The following is a 19868-nucleotide window of genomic DNA, read 5'->3' as shown; positions in this document are numbered from 1 at the left end:
GAGCCCTGTGTGGGGCTCTGTGATGACAGCTCAGAGCCTGGGGCCTGTTTCAGATTCTGTGTCTCCCTTTCTCTCTCTACCCCTCCCCCACTTGTGCTCTCTCTCTCTCTCTCTCTCTCTCAAAAATAAATAAACATTGAAAAAGTTATTAAAAATAAATGCATACTTAAAAAGAGTTAATTTACTCGGTTTGCTTTTCTTTATTAGTGTTGCCTCAAAACACTAATCATACCTGGACTCACTCTATTTTCATCTGTGACCCTCAAAAATTTCCATTCTATGCAAATTGTCTGAGTTCAGTCTATGTCTCCAAATTTTACTTTTCTTTTTTATTTCTAACTTTCATTATGGAAAATTTCACACACATAACAAAATAGAGATACGAGTATACTGAATCCTGGTGGATCCACTGTAATTTTGTATAGTCTAATAACATCAAAGCCCTGTATATCTCCAACATTCCCAAATTTCAGACAGCATATTATTCCATCTATAAATATGTAAGTATACATATGTAAAAAATGAGTATTTTAAAAAACATAACCACAACATTAAGAACATTAATTAATATGCCCAGTGAGTTTTCACACTACTAAGACCATCCTTTAACTAGTTGTTTGTACAAATCAAGATAAAGTTAAGGTCCATGAATTGTAATTTGTTCATATATTTTTTTAAATCATTTGTTTTATAATGTGTAGTTTCTTTTCCCATCTCTTTTCCTCAAACTGGAAATTATTTTCCTCCAACTAGTTATTTGTCCTGCAGGATTTCCTCAAACCTAAATTTATTGATTTCATCTCATTGGCATCACTATTTAACGTTTTCCATGATCTTTATTTTCTATAAGTTGGTAGTTACAATAAAAACTCAATCTGGTATGGGTTCAATTTTATGGAAAGTTTGTAAGAGCTATTGCATATCTCCACCAGTATGTGATTAAACCTAGTTTTACTTTATTTTGGGTATACATTCATGTTTAGTTAAGAGATGTATTTTATTATACATGAACTAATAAAGCTTGCTTTTTTTTTTTTTTTTTTTTTACCATAAAGGTAAAATATGTACCATTAGCTCTCAAACAATTTTTTCCGGAAATATACCCATGTTTTTGCCTTGTAATACCCAAGTTAAAAAAAAAACGATTTCCAAATATATGGCGAAAACCTGTCTTCCTTCTAGAAACAGCTTCTTTGGCTTTATCCACTCCCGCAACTCTTTCTGAAAATCTGCAAACCATAGTAAGTCTAAGAGCTGTGGAAGGAAAGCAGAATGAATTCAAAGTATGAGGAGGCATTGGGAATATTAGGGTTTTTTAAATTAATTTATTTATTTTGAGAGAGACAGAGGTGGTGCAAGTTGGGGAGGGGAGAGAGAGGGAGATAGACAGAATTCCCAAGCAGGCTTTGCACTGCTAGCTGTGCAGAGCCCAATGCAGGGCTCAAACTCCAGCAACTGTGAGATCAAGCCCTGAGCCGAAACCAAGAGTTGGTGCTTAACCGACTGAGCCACCCAGGTACCCCCGGGAATATTGTTTTTTAAGACTATATCTACATAAACTAAGTAAATAAGCTAATTACAAATTGTAATATAATCAATCAATCAATACATTTAAATCAATATATTTTAATTTTTGTTCACAATATTTTATACAATTTCAAGAATCAACAAGACTTTTTTTTTTCTTATAAAAAGACATGAGTTAAGAAATTTTGAGGAACATGGCTTTATAATATTTAGTTGGGCTGAAATTTTGTACTGAATTCTATGACAAAAAATTTCCTGTGTTTTGGAGTCATCCTAGGTATATAATTACAAGTACATTTCTAACTCACAACATAATTCATTCACTGATTAAGAGGCAGGTCAATCAGTAAATAGCTTTCATTGACTTACCAGCAATTCTGGAGTTTTATTTAGAACACTTTATGACATTATAGGCACTCCTAATATAACTCAATAAGTACACATACCAAAACAAACTTCTGGTTTCAATGCAGTTATTGACCTAAACATAGTTTTTGAAATTGCCATTCTATTTCGTAAGTGCCTATTTTCCACTTACAAATCTTGCGTTAGTGACATTCATAATTGGTAAGATGCTTATAATTCCTAAATATTTGTTAATGTGCAGCAGTGACCACTCTGCCATGGGAAATCTTTACACTTTATGAAAAAAGAGAAAGTTCAATATACCTTCAGGTTGTGCTTCTCAAACTAAGGATTGTAACGATTTGTCAAGGAATGTCCAAAGCTAAAGAAATAAAAATGATGCATCTTCCTTTAGCATTGATTTTACCCTGAGATTCAGTTAAAGTATTTGAGCTTTTATTCTCTTTAAAATCATCACAAGAGTGGGCAGGTCAAATGCCATATAATATGTCAGGCAATCTTATGTTTTATGTGGCTGTAAAATAATTTTTTCTATAAATTTACATGACTCAAATGATTGAAAATTTATATATGGTATGTGTTTGTTGTATGAAAATTCAAAATCTGATAATCTTAGGAAAGAAATATATTTGAAGTGGGGGGGGGAGTAAGTTGGCAAATCACAAGGAAAAGTTATTCTATTGTCACCAGTGTCCTTAACTGCTCATTCTTTGTCAAAACAATCATAGCATCAAACTGGGCACTTTAATATGTCAAATATCAGGTTTAAACAACCAATTGTGTAAACTGTGTCTAAACTGTTTCTGTACCATAGAGTTGGATGAGAGCAAGTAACATAGCCATTTTGCTGGCCTTTCTTATATTTAGAAAATAATGTCTGTGAAGACAAGTAAATATCACAATATTTAATGTTTCACTGGTGAGAATACTTTCAAGCAATATTGCAATTTTGTGTGTGTGTGTTTTTTTTTCTAGTGCAAGTGATTTTGTGAATAATATGTCTTCTATAGCCAGATTACAAAATGGAAGACAGATTTGAGATGAAAGATGATAAAATCTGTAGTTAAATTCATTCCATTAGCAGTTTACTTTCTTCTTGAAAAACATTTTTCAGGAACTATTTCCTTGAAAGGCCGAGCAGTGAATGAGAGGTCCTTTGACCTTACAACAAGAAAATATTCTTTTTGAGATTTCCATCAAGAGTAACATGAAAGTGTGCCCCATGCCAACATTTCACACAATGCTATGCATCTCTTCTTAGAGGTCCTCTTGATATAGATCAAAAAGTAGTGAGAAACATATTTGTCATTTGTGTCCATTTATTTGTGTCCATTTATGGATACCAATATTTAAAAATTTTCCAATTATTGAAACTGACAAAATCTTTTTTTTAGTTGAACTAAACATTTAAAATTTGTAAACATGACACTGTAGCATTTCGTCTAAAATTAAACAAAACAAAAAAACAAAAAACAAACAAAACAAAACAAAAACAGGGGAGTTATTTTGCCTGCTTTCAGACATTGGAACTTCTGGTTCTTAGGCCTTTGGTCTTAGACTGAATTATATCACTGGCTTTCCTGGTCGTTCAGCTTATGTGAGCCAGTTCCTATAATAAATTTTTATATTGATTTTATTTCTTTGGAAAACATAATTAAACCACTTTTCTCCAAAGTTTTCACCCTTCATTAAGCTCTGGGGTGTTCATTCTGAAGCATAAGTAGTGGGTAAATAAGAACAATATATAATTCTAGAACTCATGCACTCCATTATTTTAGCAATTAAGTTAATCAGGAATAAAATTAATTATAGAGAATATTCACGCCTTGTGGATTTTTTTTTCTCTAAACAAATGAATTACCTGTGTGGTCACTTAAATTAATAATCTAGCTGAATCTGTATTAGTAGCAACTGGTAGTCTGGAAATGATTAAAGAAACTTCTACACTTGTAGATAACTATCTTTGGAAATTGCCACAGACATGGTAGTATATTAGCTAAGCATAGGGATAAAAATACAACTAACTGTAACACTCATGCCACCAGTGATCAGAGTCACAAAAATAAGCAGGGTTCATCAAGTGATCATTTCATTAAAACTGTTGCCACATTTTGCATATTTTAGAGTCCTTCTTCTCTCTCTCTCTCTTGCTCTCTAAACAGTAGCAATACAGATTGAAAGACCTAAAGCTATTTTATGATCGGAATAATTTTGAACGTTTATCATAAGGATTTAATAGATGTCGTGGTAAGCTATTATGCTTTATTCTGTAGTAATGATAGATATAGAATACAAATGTTATTTCATTATCTTGTCATTTATTTCAAACTTGTTTTTAATCAAACTACTTCTCTTCATTAAAAGTACTTTGATGTTATTACTAAAAACAATTTGAAACCTTGCATTTCTTGCTTTTCTGAAAGATTATTTTGTGGAAAAGCTGAAAAGATCACTTAAAACACAGACTAGAGACTGGAAAATAAGAGAAATTGGTTGTTGATAAAGTTTATAATTAAAGTCAGTTTAGTTGTCTACAATTATTTTCTAGAGTAATAAAAAAGAAATAAAGCCTTGATTTTTATTATACATTTCTTTAAAGTTTATAATCAGAATAGTTTAGAGTAGCATAATTCTTTAACATCCAGAAACATTTAGCTAAACAAATATTGAAATTAAATTTTTGTAATATATATGTAAAACTGCAGACATTAGCCCCATTTTTGGTAAAAATATAACTGAAACTTTGTTTACGTAGTAGCAAGGAGTAATAAGAAGAATCAAAGCAAATTATCCCACCTTCCAAATGTAGCTACTAGCTAAGACATACAGACCACTTCTCTCTGTTTTATGTAGTGCCAGAATGTTGCAAAAAGTCCCCTTCATAATGGTAGCTTTTGGACAAGTGTATTTCACTAGAAACTGCATTTTAGATAAATGGGTTTCCAATTGTTCTTCTGAAATTTGGAAGATCACAAAATAAAGGTCACTTTTGGGGGAAAAAAAAGGTAATTTTATCTGGCTTTATAGACTTTTCCTGAGTGTTTTGTTTTAAATTAATGGAACCCTGCACATAAGATTTATAGAATCTAAAGACAGTGGGTGTAGTGTCAAATTAATCTGTGTGATTTATTACAAATCTCATGATGACCCCTGATCATGCAGGGTCTGAGAGCATGGCCGTAATGGTTTATGCGCTACTGCTTTACTCCCTGACCTTTCACCCAGGGAGTTTTAAATTCATTTTGTGGAACTCTTGAGGACACCATTAACCCCAACCGGCTCTGTATTCCTTGCCTTTGGCTTTTATCTTCAGCTGCTTTTTTTTTCTCAAAATATTCACACAAATCATGATGTCTAATAAAAACAGCTGATGAATAGATAGGTTATTGTGGCCTCAACTGAATAAGATATTCTCTAATGAATATATTAGATTTTACTTGTTGTTCAATAGGTACAAACTAATAATTATACAACATGAGTAAGTTCCAGAGATCTGCTGTACAACATAGTACCAATAGTTAACTATAAGTTATTGTGTACTTACACGTTTGTTACGAAGACAGATCTCATGTTGTGTTCTTGCCACACATACATATACTCATACACATGACCCTACCTCCCCTCAAAAAAACCCAAGGACATAAGGAAACTTTTGGAGTTGTGATTGTGGTGGATTGTGATTGTGATTGTGAAATGTGGTGATGGTATCATGGGTGTGTGGATACATCCAAACTCACAAACTGTAAACATTAATTATGTGTAGTCTTTTGTATACCAATTGTATACAATATAGCTGGGGGGGGGGGGAAGAAACTATTTATAGCTGACATGAATCTTTAATTGCCATTTTAGAAAAAAAAATAGGAAGAAGAAGAGAAGGTGGACAAGGAGGAAAAAGAAGTGAAAATATTTACTGTTTAAGAAATATTTACTTCTCATCCTAGAAAACAAATGTTGTCACTAAGTGTGGTAGCATTTAAATAGACTTTATGGGTGATCATTTCACAATATATATAAAAGTTGAATTGTTGTACACTAAAACTATCATAATGTATGTCAACTATACTTCAGTTAAAAAAGAAGAGGGGCACCTGGGTGGCTCAGTCAGTTAAACTTCTGACTTCAGCTCAGGTCATGATCTTAAGGCTTATGGGTTAGAGCCCCATGTTGGGCTCTATGCTGACAGCTCAGAGCTTGGAGCTGCTTCATATTCTGTGTCTCCCTCTCTCTCTGCCCCTCCCTTGCTCATGCCCTTTTTTTCTATCTTTCAAAGATAAATAAACATGGAAAAAAATTAAAAAATACATTAAAATAAAAAAATAAAAAAGAAGAAATTTACTATTGGTTTTTACAAGAATGAAACTGAATATTCATAGGACGAAACAAATTAATGTGAGTCAAAACGCAAAAACACTGGAGCTCTCAGACTCGTTATTTAGCACTGAGTTATGTAAAAAATGCATTTGATTAAATTTTTATACATGTCAGTTGTCAAAGATCATCAAGAACATACCTGTAGTTATTAAGTTTGGCTTCTCACTCATTGTAGTGAGAGAGAAGCATGACTTTCAAGTTAGCTAGTCTGGAAATTTTAGCTCTGCCATTTACTAAGCTTGAGATCTAAAAGGAATTATTTCATTTACTAAACTTCATTTCCAGACCTCTAAAATGATATCTCGATCCCTGGTTAAGTCACTCAGTCAGTTAGGCGTGGGACTTTGGCTCAGGTTATGATCTCATGGTTCCTGAGTTCAAGCCCCGCGTTGGGCTCCACACTAACAGCTCTGAGCCTGCTTTGGATTCTCTGTCTTCCTCTTTCTCTCTCTACCCCTTCCTTGCCCATGAGCGCGCTCTCTCTCTCTCTCTCTCTCTCTCAAAAATAAATAAATAAACATAAAAAACACATTTAAAATGATATCTATAACATTTATGTTATTGATGTTTTTTATGGAATATATGCAATAATATATGTACCATGCCTGTCACACAGCACTCTTTTCAAGATAGTTCTTATTTTATTACTTAGTACATTAAAATCATCTATTTAATACAGGTGGAGTGGTATAGGAAAACAATGGAGGACAGGTTGTGATTTTCTGTCTCTTGAGGTTCCAGAGATTACTACTTTGCATGTACACTTACTGTCTTGAACTAAAAGAGGAATATGTCCCCAGTTTCACTCAAAGCCACAGTAGATAAATGATAGGATGTTCTTTAAAAAAAAAACTATTTTAAAAGCAATGTATTTTTTCAAATTTACTAGCCTGATCTCTTTGGGTTTTTTCTTTGTTGTCATGGTTATATATTGTACAGAACTGTTGATATAGACTAACAGCATCAGTTTCGTCTTTTAACCTGATTATCAAAAGTTAACATCATAGGGGTGCCTGGGTGGCTTGGTCAGTTAAGCATCCAACTCTTGGTTTCGGCTCAGGTCATGATCTCACGGTTCATGGGTTCAAGCCCTGCATCAGGCTCTGTGCTGATGGTACAGAGCCTGCTTGGGATTCTATCCAAACCCCCCTCCCCACCCGCTCTCTGCCCTTTCCCTGCCTGCTCTCTATCTCCCTCTCTCTCAAAAATAAATAAATAAACAAAAGTTAACATCATTTTAAATCCATACAAGGAGTACATGAATTTGAAAATTCTTTACAGAAGTACAATTTCACAGAGCATTGTCTTAGTTAAGGCCTTCATCTATTATTATTTGTATTACTACAACAACCTACTACCTGGTATCCCAGATATTTATTGGGTTTATCTCCTTCCAATCAATTATTTAGTGAAAAAAAAAATCCAATATCAATAAAGCAATCATGATCATCTCAGCTTTTGCATAAAATCCTGCACAAGCATCCTTGAATCTTCTGAATAAGTCAAACAATCCTATCCTTTGCTTATGCCTAGTAATTTTGCTTTCTCATTCTTCATTTTCAGCCAGAGTCATCTATGTGGGAGATCCCAGATCAAGTTTTGCTAGATTATCTTTCTCTGAGCCTTCACATCCAATATTTGGTCTCACTAAATCCAATTAGTGCATCTGACTCCATCGAGATTTCAGCTGGCACCAAGATGTTTTCTTTACATGCAAGGAGCTCCTTCATCAACCCCTGTCCCACAGGCCAGGTTAAAGGATTCATAACCCTCTTAATCCTCCATCTCTCTAGTACTCACCAAAGTTAAATGCAATTCTGTTCAGATATCTCTTTTCCTTTAGACTGTAAGCTATTTGAGGTCTATTCATCTTTCCATTGCCTAGAACATTCCTTGGAATGTAGTTGTTGCAGAACATGTATTTGTTGAATGAATGAATGAATGAATGAATGAATGAAAAAAATCCTTATACAATGACACTAACACTGTCCATGATCCTTTATCTTAAACCCATAGAACCAGAGTGTTTCAGAATTCAGACTGTTTAGAATCTAGGTAATCCATTCAGAATGGTAATGGGGTGCAAATACCACAAATTATATAGCAATCCAGTGGATTTCAGAACAATATTGAGTAATAAAGTAGGTTGATATTTTTGTAGAAAAACATGAATAGTCCTACTAAGTGGAGTAAATAAATAGTAATAAATGGCCTCATAACAATGGTACTGTGATAATGAATACTTATAAATAGACACTTCAGCTGAAGTGAGCTTTTACTATCCAAAGAATATAGATAAATTTGGCTGTCAAATGAGCTACCAAATTAAAAACTTAAATTAGTTATTTAATCTTTGATTTCTAGACCTGTTTGGATTTCAGAATTGCAAAGTAGGCATTATAGGTCTATGTGAGTATATGAATTTAGCCACAACCTACTGATTACTAAGTTTTATGTCCATTTTCTAGGTATAAAAATGTATCTCAAAGCTTCAGATTTATTATGTTTTGGTCACTAACAGATGCATTTTCCTTATGAAGTGCAAAACCATCTGAATTTATCCTTTTCTTAGTTATCCAGTAATGAATTTGTATTTTTCTTCAAAGTTAAAACGAGTTTTCTGTATGTGGTAGAACTATTAAGCATTTTGCATATTAAACAAAAAATACTTTAAAATATGTTTCTCCTTTCATTTATCGATGCTTTATTACATAAAGATTCAATAATTATTTTATCTCAACAATGTCAATTTTTTAAAGTTATATGTCTATGTAATATGTGTGTGTGTTATTTTTTTATTTTTTTTTTTTTATGCTGATGCCAATATTTCAAAACCAAACTCTGAAATTTATTTCGGAATATTTTCCAGTTTTCTCCAAGACACATCACTCTTGTAATTTCTTCCTTTCATTCATTTATTTATTCATTCTGTGAAATGAAAGGCAATTTGTTAAGCACATCAATGCTTCTGACAGATGCCACTCAGAGCAAGCAGTTCCTCTTGTGGTATATTTGCTGGGGTGTTGGAATGGCAAGGGTCCGGAGCTGGCAGCCAAGAAAGAGTTCTTGAGCTGTCTTTGGTGCCAAAAGGTTATTTTATTAAAACACAGGGAGAGGAAAGAGCTGCACTGGGGTTGCAAAGAGTGGCTGGTTACTATGGAGTTGGGGGAGATAGAGGCAAAAGGGAGGCCTCCAGAATGACTTTAAGGTGCTAAAGAGGACTCCTAAGGTACTGATGGCCTAGCTATCATCAAACCAAGGTTGTTTTTCCTCTCATAAGGCATTAATGAGAGTAGGGAGTTCCTGGAGAAATGTGATACTATGTATTTGCCTCAAGTATTTTTCCATGGGCTGCAGGTTATAAAGAAATTTAATCTTATTTACCATTTCCTTCTTGCTTTTGTTCCCCACATCACCTTGGAGGGGAGAGGGAAGGTTAAGGCTCCAGGAAACTGAATCTGTGGGTTTCTGGAGGTTAGGCTATTGAGAAAATTGCCTTTTTCTTATAATTCACATTTACAAACTGATGGAGACTCCTGGCCTGCATGACTGTGATCTCTATCAGTTAACCACTTGTTTTCTCCTTCTCTTAGCTTTAGGGGAGCCTGGAGTGCCTGAGGAATGTCACAGGTATCCCACCTGGAGAGGGTGGTGGTGTTTGCTGGGTGTCAACTTGCCTTATGCTCCCTCATCATAGTCACAGTGCAACTCTTAACCAATTTTCTCCATACTTTATGTTTTTTAATGTTTATTTATTTTTGAGAGAGACACAGAGCATGAACAGAGGAGGGGCAGAGAAGGGGGTGGAGACAGGATCCAAAGCAGGCTCCTGAGCTGTCAGCACAGAGCAGGATGTGGGGTTTGAACCCAAGGAACCATGAGATCACGACCGGAGCGAAGTCAGATGCTTAACCTACTGAGCCACCCAGGCGCCCTCTCCATACTTTAATAAAGTCGAATTTAGTTACTGGAACCCTTGCAGTTAACTTTTACAAAAGACATATTGTGTGTGTCTGTGATTTTTGCAGGTTATTTCCCTGCTACTGTGATATGGTCTTTAAAATTTTTCACTATAGAAAAAGATATGAAAAATTTGTATTAAAATAAAAGATATTATGGTCCATGCTACACCTTTTTGAAAAGAGACTGAAGAAACAGAATCAAACTGGTTATGCTCTCCCCCAACATGTGGTTGCAGACCACCAGTCTGGTAGCTCGGCTGTGTACATGTTGCAATTTGATATTGTAGTTGAAAAGCGGCCAACTAACAGGGAATTGCAGTAATCAAGTTGTTGGAAAAAAAAAAATCAATGTACTGAACAGACTTTCAATCTTATTATAAGACCAACACAAGTAAAGACAGGCAATGGTCCTCCTCTGCCAGCAGCAACGTGGATAGGAGGAGGGGAAAAAATAAAAAGAAAAATGACTTTATAGCTCTAAAGGAAAAGATATCATTCAAAAGGCCACGAAGTGTCTAAATAAATCCTAAAATCGTGAAATTTGCCATTTCTGTCAAACATAAAATGGAATGATGGCTAACTGTAAAGTAATTTAAAGGGTTTCAGAGAATGTTTACAATTATTTGTGTGAGTTGATCGTAAAAAATGCGATTATTACTATTTTTACAAAGTTATGTAAAACTCAGGAAAAGTAGCATAGGGTACTAATGTTTAAATATAGGTAAATGTAAGCAAGTTGCAATACATGGCTCAGTTATGTAAACCTTTTCAAATACGAGTATCCAGAGTACTTTGGATATTGCAAATTAAACCAAACCAGATTTGGTATCTTTCTTTCATTTAGTGGCATGCTTCCTTTCTAGGAGAAAAAAGAAGGAGAAATTAGGTGAGGGAGGATCAGAAGACAGAGAAAAAGAGGGGAGAAAAGGAAAGAAGAATCATACACAAACCAGTGCTGACTATTCTCTTGGGGGCAGCTAAGGCCTAAATCAATCTGAGGCTGCTCTTGAAATGCAGGCATACGTTTCCAAGCCTTATATTAAAATTTCATGATCAATAACGCTGAAAGCTGCAGAACATACAAGCAAAATAAGTGCTGACAATTCACCAGCATCTGAATTTAATAAAATGTCATTTTCCAGCCTCAGCAGTAGTGCCAGGAGGAGATGGCTGTCCTGATTAGAATCTGTCAAATGAATCCCCATTCGTCAGGTAGTAATAAACTCAGAATAGTACCTTTTGTTCCCGGTTGTGTTGACTCTCCAAAATACAGCAGTCAATTCTTATTCTAATATAATTGTACAGTTTTCAACACTGAGGCAAGGAAGCAAAGACCCTCCCCTCCCTGCCCTGGGGTGGGGGTGGGGAGGAGGGTGGGAAATCCATATTGTTTACATACTTTGATTTGCTATGTAGATAACACCTAGACTTGAGGATTGGTTCTCTCTGTGAAGCAAGTTTTTGTCCCAGGGTCTCTGCATATGTATTCATACACCACTCATCTACTTCTCAATGTAGTGTTATCATCTCTGGAGTCTTCCTTGTTATTTGTTAAGGGCATAGAAAATGTTGCTTCCCATACTTACCACAAAAGGAGATACCATTTACAAAGGCATTCTGCATGGAATTAGGCACTAAAAGGTAAATGTTTAGAAAAATCATCAGTTTTGGCTTAAAGGAAACTTCCATTCATTTGAAGGATGATTTCATAATACTAGGCTAAACCTGAGAAAAGCATGATGATCTAGGAGGTACCACATTTGAGTGATTGGTTACAAATATGATTTCTACTGTCCTTTTTATATTGAATAAATAGCTTGAGAAAGACTGAAAAACTTGGTGGGTTTTCACACAATATTTTTTTCACAAAAATACTGTATTGTTATTTGGTTTTGTCTATTTCTTAAATATCATTATAATCTTAATATTACTATAACACAGGGTATTTGCATAGTCCTGAAAGATATTCTTAAGTGTTGAGAGTTTCCCTAAAGTTGGTGTCCCTACCAATTCACCATCCTGTCCATGATTATTTTTCTATCACAGTATTTTTTCAGGGACTCATTTAGTTATTCATTTATTTCATTCAATTAATCAATATTCATTGATAAGCTAGGTGGAAGACTCTAAGCTCAGTACCTGAAGGTTTTTTGCATTGATCACTGCTGAAAGTTTCTGGACATTTGCTATCTCATTTGTCCTATATTTTTGTTTTATTTCCACCATGGTTAGAGGTCTGTCTAGGAAATAAATTTCTGAATTTGTGAGGGTGTCTAACTGAGATTATTTAGAATAGAATCAAACAGGTGGTTAAAGATTATAGAGAAAGCTTTTAACTCTGAAAGCTGTGATTTTATGAAAAGAGAACTTTAAGTGATAATGTTTTTGTTTTTGTTTTCTTAATTAAAATACAAAGCTGGCTTAGCATGATTTGTTTTAAGCCTATAGTGTACATATTTTAACCATGGGTTCACCTCCAGGATGAAAGGAAGTGTTGTAATTTCTCAAAAACAGTTTTGAAAAAGTGAGACTTCGATGGGCTCTGGGTATGTGAAGCACTGTAATGTGTTACATGGAAAATTTACCAAGACATGAAAGTATGTCAGAACTAACGAGGATAATGAAAACAGAAAATTATAAGTCATTAAAAATAAACTCAAGTTGCAACCTATTTCTTTCTTTTTCCAAAATATGTTCTATTACATTCAAGAGCTTTTCAAAGATGGCATTTTGACTTTTCCCCTCTGGAGTATAACCATTATGCTTGGTCATAATTAACCAAGCATAATATATTAGAAAATAAACGACACTCTTATTTTACCAGAGATGTGCTTGATCTTATGTTGACTGAAGAAAGTCTGAGTATGGATATAAGTGGACATATTCATATTTTGCTAGGTCAATCAGCACATTGAATTTTTTTAGTTGTTACTTGTTTTTGCAATACAAGGCGATACGTAATAAACCCATTATCTACATTTCCCTACAATTTCACTGGTACTACAAATAGTAAGCAGCCGGGTGTAGGATTGAAATAATAATTATAAAATCTCTTCTAGCTATCTATTACTTTCCCTATTACTTATGACAGCTGAAATGAAAATTATGTTGATAACCAGAATTCATCATTTATTATCCCTCTTTTTTTGCAAACATGCATATTTACTGCCTCTTTCAACAGAGGTTGCTGTCATTAGTGACTAACAGAATTAAATAATAATACTATTCTTCAAAAACAGCTATTACAGATTACTCACTGAAAGTTTGTTGACTAAAAAGAGGGAAGGCTTATTCCCTGAATGGATATTTTATCATTTCTTTATTTCAGAAATTTAGCAGGAATTTGATTATTGGGCTAAGAACAGTACTATAATATAATACCCTGAAATTTATAAACATTAAGATTTTGGCAACATAGCTTATTTAGGTAAAGAAAGTTCACTTATATATTTAAATTATAGTCATATATTTAAATATATAATAAAATATATTTAAATGGGACACAGTTTTTATGGTTGGACATTGGGGGAAAAAGCATGGCACGTACTTAGTCATTTCTGTACCTAAAACATTTCTTGTTTTGTTTCTCTTTCTCCTCTTTCCAATCATTGTAAATTTGTGTGGATTTAGTTATTCTATATATCCCCTTTGCATTTCTCTCTGTAGCAATGTTTGTACATTTCCAGCCATCTCTGGTGTTTGTACTGAGAAGAGCAGTGCTATATAAATAGTGGAATCTGAAAACACAGGTCATGAAATTCATGTAGTTTTGTTGAATTCAGAGTAACTTTTCAGTTATAATTGACTGTGTGCCCAGATACATGTAACTTATTCTTCTGGATTTATATGAAAGTATACTTCCCTAATTGCCACGGATGCCATTTAATTCAGAACCCTCCCACATCCTATGAATTAATCTATGTGAAAATTTATTCCTTGTTACTCAGAAGGCTAAATTTTAAAGTCAATTTTTAGTATACTGTCTATTAATAACACACAAGTTAGGTTTAGTCAGAAATGTGCACTACCTTTATAAAATATGTGAGCATATTTTCATGTTGCCAAATCATATGAACAGATTCTGAAGGAGATACAGATTACTACCCAGATGACAAGACAGAATTTTGATTTCATGGCAGAATAGTCCAGTATGTATGAGACTCTGTGGAAATTGTCTCAATTTTGTGAGTTTTCTTCTGAATCCATAGTGAGTCATTAAGCCCAACTTTCTGACAGGATTGAGGGAGGATGATGACAATGATGACACTAAGGGGGTACAATCACTTAGAGCAACCTGTTTTCTGTAGGAAAGGAGAACTTCACATGGGCCTTTTGCCCCTTCCCTCCCTCTTTGATCATCACCTTGGAGATATATATCTAGCTTATTTTTCCTTCATTTTCTGGAATATCTATACATAATATTACATATTATTGGATCATTCAAATTTTTTGTGCTCTCTTACCTTCCTATCAGGCAGAGACAATTTAAAATATGGACCATTCATTTACTTTTGAGTATTGCTAGTATATCTTTGCTTTTCATAATTTTTTCTTTTCTTTTTTCTTTTATTTCCTTTTCTTTCTTTGTTTCTTTCATACTTTCTTTCTTTTTTTAGTTTTAGGGAAACTAGGTCCTGTGTCCTTGTTTCAAATCTCCCATCTTTCCTTCATATAGGTAATTTCAAGGCACATGGACAATGATTGCTTTACCTGTCAGCCTGAAGAAACCAGTGGCAATAGGTAGCATGTTTGACAAGAATTGTTAGTTATGAAAGGACAATTAAAGTCATGTGGTAAGTATTCAGCATTTCATTATTTTTTAAAAAGTTTATTTATTTATTTTGAGAGAGAGACAGAGAACACAAGTGCATGTCGGGGAGGGGCAGACAGAAAGGGAGAGAGAGAGACACTCCCAAGCAGGCTCTCTGCTGTTAACACAGAAACTGATGCAGGGCTGGAACTCATGAACCGTGAGATCATGGCCTGAGCCAAAACCAAGAGTTGGATGCCCATCCAACTGAGCCACCCAAGTGCCCCACTATTCAGCATTTTAATTTTAGCTTTTACATGTTCACTGATGTTGTCATAGTGAGTATCATATATATGTCTGTCCAGTAACCATATTGTGTGACTGAATTTCAAACACTGTCTCAAGGAGGACGACAAAGGTATTATTCTGTTTCTAATTGACCACTGACTGCTTAAAAGTGAGTCAGGATTTCTGGTTTCCAGGCTAGCATTCTAGGAGCTTGGAAGGTGTCACTCCATCGTGACAAGTAAAAAACTGAACACACTGAAAATCAATAGTGTTCTAAAGATCTATCAAAGAAATGAGATCACAGGGGAAACTACTGTCCCAATATTGGAGATATTGGACAGATACAGTGAATCACAACTTACAGGAATAGAAATTGAGGAGCAGAAGTCTCCACAGGAACCAGTGCCAGGGCAGGAGAACCTGAATTGCAGACACTTAGTTTGGACATGTCCAAACGTTAAAGCTTTAGGAGGGCTCAGTGATATGGAGGTTTGCTGAACTTTTATGGATTTTACTTTCAGGAGCATTGGCATGTTCTTACAGTAAAGGTCAGAGAGAAATCCCCTCATGCTTTTTGCACATAGAAAGGAGAAATAGCCTTTTGAAATACACCCTGAGCATTCTGTTCTCCCTAACAAGGCCTGCTTGCAGAAGAAACTGTTTTCCCATAGGAATGTAAATACTCAACTCCAGTTCTCTCTAGCCTTTCTGTGCTATCTACTAGGAGGGAAAAACTTAGAAGCACTTGTGAAGGTCACATCATAGGGACACAGGGTTTATCTAAAAGAATATGACCTAATCATAGGACTACAGACACTTCCTGTCCTTCACACCTTACATTAATATCACCAAAGTCATATGTCCCATACTTCCCTTTACTCTGTGGATCATGGCCAGATTTGACCAATAAATGAAAAGATGTACTAAAGGACATGAAATATAGTTTGAAGAGACAAAACAATGTCAGAAAAAGGCTCAGATATGGTAGAAAGGCTAGAATTGCCAGACCAAGAATTTAAAATAACTATGAGTAATGGACAATGAGCTATATTAAAAAAAAAGAAAAAAAGAAAAAAAGAAATGAAAAGAAAAGAAAAGAAAAGACAACATCCAGGAATAAATGGGTAATATAAACAGAGGAGTGGAAATTTTAAGAATCAAAAAATCAAGAAGAGATGATAGAGATTGAAAAACACTGTAATAGAAATGGAAGGTACTTGATAGGCTCCTTAGTAGACTGGTCATAGCTGAGAAAAGAATAGCTGAGCTTGAGGGTATGTCAGTCAAAACTTCCAAAACTGAAAATCAAAGAGAAAAAAAATATTGGAGGAAAAAAATGTAACAAAATATGCACAAACTGTGAGGCAACTACGAAAGGTAAAACATAGGTATAATGGGAATACAGAAAGAGAAAAGCAAAGATAAACACAAGAAATATTTTAAATAATAATGACCGAGAATTTCCTCAAATTAGCACCAGACACCAAACAACACACAGATCCAGAAAAGTCATAAAATGCAAGGCAGGATAAATGTCAAAATATCTACACCAAAGCATATCAAATTCAGACTGCAGAGCATCAAAGATAAAGAAAAAATCTTGAACAAAGCCAAAGGAAAATATCACTTGGCTATAGAGAAGCAAGGATAAGAATTACATCATACTTCTCTCAGAAAACATGCAAGCAAGAAGAGAGTGGAAGGAACTATTTAAAGTGTTGAGAGAAAAAAAAATCACCCTCATAAAATTTTATATCCAGAAAATTTGCCTTTAAAAGTGATGGAGAAATGCTTTCTCAGAGAAATAAAATTGGGAATTTATTCCTAGTAGATTTGCCTTTCAAGAAATGTTAAAAAAAAAAAAGTTCTTTAGAGATAAGGTAAATGATGTAGGTCAGAAACTCAGTTCTATATAAAGAAAGAGTATTATAGTGGATTAAGTGAAGATAAAATGAAAATATTATCTATGTGGTTATCAGTTTTATTTTATAAATCACCAATGGTGAGAGAGATTTTGAGAACAGGAACAGACGTGCAGTGTGAAAGAGGATCATGCTACAATTTCTAAAAAGCAAAAACACAAGTGAGGACTTAAGAAAGTTATATGATTAATTTTATGCATCAATTTGGTTAGACTATGGTATTCTTTGTTCAAACATTATTCGAGATGTTTCTGTGAAGGAATTTTTCAAATGAGGTTAACATTTAAGTCAGTAGATCTTGAATAAAGCCAATGACCTTCCATAAAGTGGTTCAGTCTCATCTAATAAGTTGAAGGCCTTAATAAGAAGACTGCCTTCCCTGTAAGAATAGGAAATTGTCCTTGGAGACAGACTTCAGACTCAAACTATAACTCTTCCTTGGGGCTGCCAGCTTACCCTGCAGATTTTGGACTTGCCAAAACTCCAGAATTGTGTGAGACAAGTTAAAATAAATCATTCTCTATGTATACACATACCCTGTAGTTTCTATTTTTCTGAAGAATTCTAACTAATACACTAAGAGACCTCCTCTGGAGCAATTTGCCACTAACCTTTTCCACTCTTCTCTAAATGCAAATATCTTTAGATTAGGAAAAACAGGGCGAATATCCCATAAATTTCCTATAAACCCAAAACATTATTTTTCAAAAAAAGAGAGAAGATTGAGTGTATGACTCTTGATTTTGGCTCAGGTCACAATCCCAGGGTCATGGGATCAAGCCCTACATTGGGCTCTGTGCTGAGCGTGGAGCGTGCTTGAGATTCTCTCTCTCTCCCTCTGCTTCTTTCACCTGCTCAGACTCTCTGTCTCTCTCTTGCTTTGTCTGTCTCTGTCTCTGTCTCTCTCTCTAAAAATAAATAAATAAAATAAATCTTAAAAAAAAAAAAAAAGAGGGGCTCCTGGGTGGCTCAGTCGGCTAAGCATCCAACTTTTGGTTTCAGCTCTGGTCATGATCTCACTGTTCCTAGAATCAAGCCCCACAACTCTGTTAGCACAGAGCCTACTTGGGATTCTCTCTCTCCCTCTCTGCCCCTCCTTCACTCATGCTTGCTCACTCTCTCTCTCTCTCAAAATGAATAAATAAACTTTAAAAAAGAGAGTGAATAGAAGATATGTTAATTTTTCAGCATCTCTGAATGCTCTTTTAGACATATCTTTCCCTGTTATTTGTAAAGCCTTTTCCTATTTGCTTTCTAGATATATACATTTAAATTTTCCAAATTAATGGAATTTACTAAAGATTCACAATTTTTTTTTCAAAAACAAAAGAGTGCTCAAATTAAGTCAGATTTGAAATTCCTTCAGCCTAACAATCAACATTTCTAGAAGTACTGATTATGAAATTCTTTAGAATACTGACAGACATTCCAGGTTCATTCAATGAAAGCAGATAACTCCTTAAAGTTTTCTAGATGAATTTAAATTTCAATATCTAGGATCCTCAGTAAAAATATGATAGTTGCAAATGTTTCCATTAATGAATGAATGTATATTGGTGTCTTTGTCTAGTCAGATATTCCTGGATTTTATGAGACAATGTGAGCATTAAATACCTTAAGACACTAATTTAAATATCTCATTATTTAATTTATTTATTAAAGTGTTTATTCAACACATGTTTATTTGGATGAGTGCTAAGCAGAAGAAATCCAACCGAAAGTGAGAAAGCAATATCCCTGTCTTCACTTAGCTTATTGTGTAAGAGGCAATACAGATAAGGAAGCAATTATGGAATGGATGAGGAGTGATATGAGAGATAAGTGAAGGGTTCTACAGGAAACAATGAGGATAACCATTGTTATCCTAGTCTTGGACAGGATGTTTAACTAGTCTTAGACAGGATGAGTGCCAATCCACATTGTAGAAGTATGATTCAGTTAACTATAGATAAGAAATTGGAGATGGAGGAGGAGACAGCAGAAGCACTGGATTAAGTTGAAATATTAGGTATGCAAAGATTCAAATATAAGAGAAATCACAGCAAGTTTAGTTTGCGAAATAGTTAAGTAAAGCTGGATGATAAAGATATTAAGAACACTTGTTTTAAACTGGTAAGTTTGTGATAATTTGTTACAGCAACCATAGGATACTATACTGTATATATCAGGGCTAATGCCAATCACTCTTCCATTGTTCTATAGCTGGGAAACTGTGGAACTGATGATTATATTGCACTTTATATCTTTTCTACTGATAGTCTAACAAAGGAGTGAATCACAGCTGAGTCTGATTAATTCATCTGCATCTCTTTGATATGTTAATGGTATACAAATAATTCAGAAGTATGTATTTGAGGGGACATATTTAGGACTACTGTTGGGCAAAGCAAGAAACCATCTTCTTAACTTAAGCTGAGAAGAAAACATTACATATGTAAATTCAGGACTATTTTAACCATGAATACAGTTAGATAAATGGAATTTAGAGTGTCACTAATTTGATAATTCTCCAAAAGTTTTCTAGTGGTCAGATGAGCCTGAATGACTATGTTCTATCTAATAATATAATGTTACAAATGAAAAAAAAATACAATCTTTTAAAAACTGTAGACCTTTTAAGTACTTTGAGAAAGACACAGTACTTTGAGAAAGACACAGACCAAGAACTGTTGGTTCCTT

Source organism: Panthera leo, chromosome B1, assembly GCF_018350215.1.
Source record: "Panthera leo isolate Ple1 chromosome B1, P.leo_Ple1_pat1.1, whole genome shotgun sequence".
Lineage (NCBI taxonomy): Eukaryota > Metazoa > Chordata > Mammalia > Carnivora > Felidae > Panthera > Panthera leo.
This window is presented reverse-complemented; position numbering follows the sequence as displayed.